Source organism: Peromyscus eremicus, chromosome 8b, assembly GCF_949786415.1.
Source record: "Peromyscus eremicus chromosome 8b, PerEre_H2_v1, whole genome shotgun sequence".
Lineage (NCBI taxonomy): Eukaryota > Metazoa > Chordata > Mammalia > Rodentia > Cricetidae > Peromyscus > Peromyscus eremicus.
Genome location: NC_081424.1, coordinates 18,068,320 through 18,072,463, shown reverse-complemented (window position 1 = coordinate 18,072,463; position 4,144 = coordinate 18,068,320).

Here is a 4,144-nt window from a genome sequence, read left to right as displayed (position 1 = left end):
TAAAGCTTTCAGTATTAATCTCCCTTTGTTTTCTATTACTTCCTTCAGCCTTTATCTTGACCAGCCTTCCTCTTAGGCAATTCGAAGTCAATACATAACACATCAGCCTTTTTCCGTCCCCTGCTGTTCTCACTGAAAGAATGATACACAGTGTTGGTGGCAGCGCTGGTTACCTGTGGAAAGTTCAGGAGCCACAACAGAACCTGGTTACTTAGTAGCAGAGAACTTTATTGGGGGAGGGGGACAGGGACAAACGGACCAGGCCTGGGAAAGAGCACGTGCAGAGGGCAGAGAAAAAGATGGAAGGGGGGAGCAGAGAGAGAGGGTCTGCATCCGGATTTTTAAGGGCTCCGGGTATGGAGCTACGCCACGCATGCACTGATTGCGTTAATACGCAGCCACCAGTGCACACTCACGATGTAAGACGCAGGACCTTTTGCTTAACTCCTGAACTGCGCATGTGCAGTCATGTAGCTGGAGTGAGGGCAGAATTCTAACACTCATACCTCTCTGCATGGGCCCTGCTTCTTTTTCAAGCATTGTGATCCTTCTAGTCTACTGAAGTTGAACAAGTTTTGGGGCAGTTCCTACATATCCAGTAATATACTAAATGCAAAGGTACAAGAAGTTACAATGGATCATTTCTAGTCTCCAGGAGCTGAAATTCCACGGGAAGACAGGTATCTTCAATCACTGTACAGATCCTTTATTTATAATGTGTACAGAGAACTGTGATAGTATAGAGTAATTACAGCCAGCCACCTAGGGAGATGAAGGCAGGGTTTAGAAGGCTAAGTCGGGGATGTGATATTATTTAATGCCCTAAAATATGAATGGAAGTTAGGTAGTCAAAGAATACACAGAAAGGGGGAAGGAGGCTCTACAGAAGAAAAGTAACAAGAATACATGTACAGGGACTACATCCATTCTTTCACTGCCCAGGAATCCTCTCTAGTATGTGGAGTCAGGTCAGAAATAAATGCCACAGCCTGGAGCTCCTCGCTGAGGAGTTCAGTCTTTAACTTGCTTGGTGGCTGTCATGGTGTCTGGCTAGGTGATAGTTGACTCAAAATTCTTCATTAGAAAGATCCTGCTGGGTGGTGGCTCACGTCTTTAATCCCAGCACTCGGGAGGCAGAGGCAGGCGGATCTCTGTGAGTTCGAGGCTAGCCTGCTCTACAAAGCAAGTTCCAGGAAAGGCGCAAAGCTACACAGAGAAACCCTGTCAAAAAAAAAAAAAAAAAGAGCCTTCTGATACAAGATGGCAGATATTATTAAGAGCAGCTAGTATCTGTAACAGGAATTGGAAAGGAGGCTGTGTATGTGTTCTTGAGCTGGGAAGGAAGTAGCCATTTATTTCAAACTACTGGTGAAGGATGAGTTATGAGGGTCTATCTCGGTTTACTGGAAGGTGATAAGGGATCCAAGAGGAAGTGGGGAAGGGAGAATGTTGAACTTGAAATGGTAGAAACCATCTAAAGATATATCAAGCATTCACATGGAGACTTTGAGCTCAGTGGACAACAATCAAGGCTGGTAGCAAGGACTCGGATGCCAGATTCATATTACTTCTATCCTTTAAAGAGCAGATTAAACAGGGCTGAAGTGTTGGCTCAGAGGTTAAGAGCGTTTGTTGTTCTTTCAAAGTACCTGGGTTTGATTCCCAGAGCCCACATGGTGGCTCACAACCAACTGTTAACTCCAGCTCTAGGAGATACCCTCTTCTGGCCTCTGAGGACAGTAGGCACGGTACACGTACCTATATGCAAGCAAAACACCCATACACATAAAAAAAAAAGCCATGAAATAAGTAAATCTAAAAGAAAATGTTTAACCACATAAACAGTTAGGAGGCCTTGTCTCAAACAAAGCAAAAACAGGCTTGGAGAGATGGCTCAGTAGTTAAGGGCTTGTTGCTCTGGCAAAGGAGCAGAGTCCAGTGTCCAGCAACCACCCTGAGTGGCTTACAACCTACAATTCTGGCTCCACAAGAATCTATTGCTCTATTCTGGTCTTCACTGAGACAATAAAACACACATACACATAAATAAAATAAATAAGCCTTAAACACACACATACACACACACACACACACGCACACGCACACGCACACGCGCGCGCACACACACACACACACACACACACACACACGAACAATATTGTCCCTGATCTGATTTTCTTTTTAGCTGCCATTGTCTTTTTTCCCCTCTTTACAACCAAAGGGAGAATGTAATTGTCGTGTTGGTGACTTATTGATGACAGATTAGTTTTGAGACCATTGAACTGTCAGCTAGGTAGAGACCACTTTGTTGAAATAGCTCACAGCAAAGTTACAGTGACACTTTGTCTCTTAGATTTAATTTATAATTTTGTGTCTGTTGAAACGCACCTTCTCAGTCCCTCGGGTGGTTCTAGTCTGATATAAGCCTTTTGTCACTTGTGCTGTCCTGAGCAGTGTTGGCTTCCTTTGGTGGTGTGTCTTTCCTGGTGTGACTGTTGTATCTGGATGGTTCTGCCTCAAGCAGCCTGTGCTCCCTCAGCATGCCCTCGCCTGTAATATTATCATCTCCAAGTCTGTACTTTGGCCTAGATAACTCTCCAAACATCTTCCCTGCACAGGATCAGTCTAGCCTACTCACTCACCTCTCTAGACTTAAAGGTCAGTGTGCCCAAAATGAAGTTTGTGTTTTACTTCCCTTTAATCCCTCTTTCTTAGTTCCTATTTCTCACCATGCTATCCCACTGCTGGACTAATTGGACATCTGGGTTTCATTCTTTGACCACATTGACCATTTCACCCTCTTATACCTTTCATTTGTCTTGTAGCTTTTATTTTCTTATTCCTATATTTTCTCAGAACTTAGCCATCACGTGCCAGGCATAGTGGTGCAAGACTTTAACTCCAGCTCTCAGTAAGGAGGAAGGTGGATATATATGAATTTGAAGCTGGATGCGTCTACATAGTGAATTCCAGGCCAGCTAGGGCTATACAGTGTGACCCAGTCTCAGTCTCTCTCTCTCTCTCTCTCTCTCTGTCTTTCTGTCTCTGTCTCTCTCTCTCTCTTTCTCTCTGTCTCTCTGTCTCTCTCTCTGTCTCTCTCTCTCTCTCTCTCTCTCTCTCTCTCTCTCTCTCTCTCTCTCTCTCTCACTCACTCACTTACTCACTCACACACACCATCACCACCCTGCTGTACAGTCTGTCCCTGCTGTCATCACTTCCTTGATCAAGTCCTTCATCGCCTCTTTCATAAATTGTTGCAACAGCCACTGATTTGACTCTGATCTCAAATACCTTACTGTCAAGAAAGTAGATCTCTCCACAGACTTCGTGTTTATATTACACTAGCTCCATTTCCACACAAAGGGGCCTGCAAGGGAGCTTTTCATGTTACTCGCATATTCCAAAGCTTGTAATAAGTCAAAGGGCTTATCCTAATAGCTACGTTCTCCACGTTCAGCACCAACTTAGGCTCTGCTCTTCCCAGCGCAGTAACCTTATAAAGTGTTAGAGATAGCCCACATCATGCTGCTTCATGCCTCCAAGCCTGGACTCCTCTTTGCACTTCGTCTTCTTTACCTGTGACTATCTGAGGTATAGCTAAACCCACCAGACACAAAGAAACTACTTCCTCTTCTAATACAAGAAATCTCTGCCTTGATCATAGCAACTATCACACATCATTGCATTCCCTTGGTTTGTCTTCATTTATTCAGCTAATGGCTTCTGAGTGCCTATACAATAACAGGCATAATCTAAACCTAGGAAATACAAAAAAACACTAAGTGACTGGTGAGTTCTATGTTCTCAGGAAGTTTACACTCCAGTATTTGCGACATTTTGTAGTGAGGACAAGTTCTACCCTGTACTTGCCCATCTGCTACCAGCATCACCAACTCCAAGACCCCAGAGTCCTTATAATGTCATGTCTCTGCTGCTGAGAGACCCTGCTCGAGATTCCCACCCAACACATAAAATCCATCATCACAGCTCAATCCTTCTCAAGTAGTTCTTTTGTACCCACTTCATGAAACCCCCAGAGACCACCAAGGAGCCAGTTTCTGATGCAAGCACATGAGGTCCTTTTTATTGTCAGGTTCGAACCTGGGCCACTGCCCAGCAGATGGAGGGAAATATGGTGGGGGGG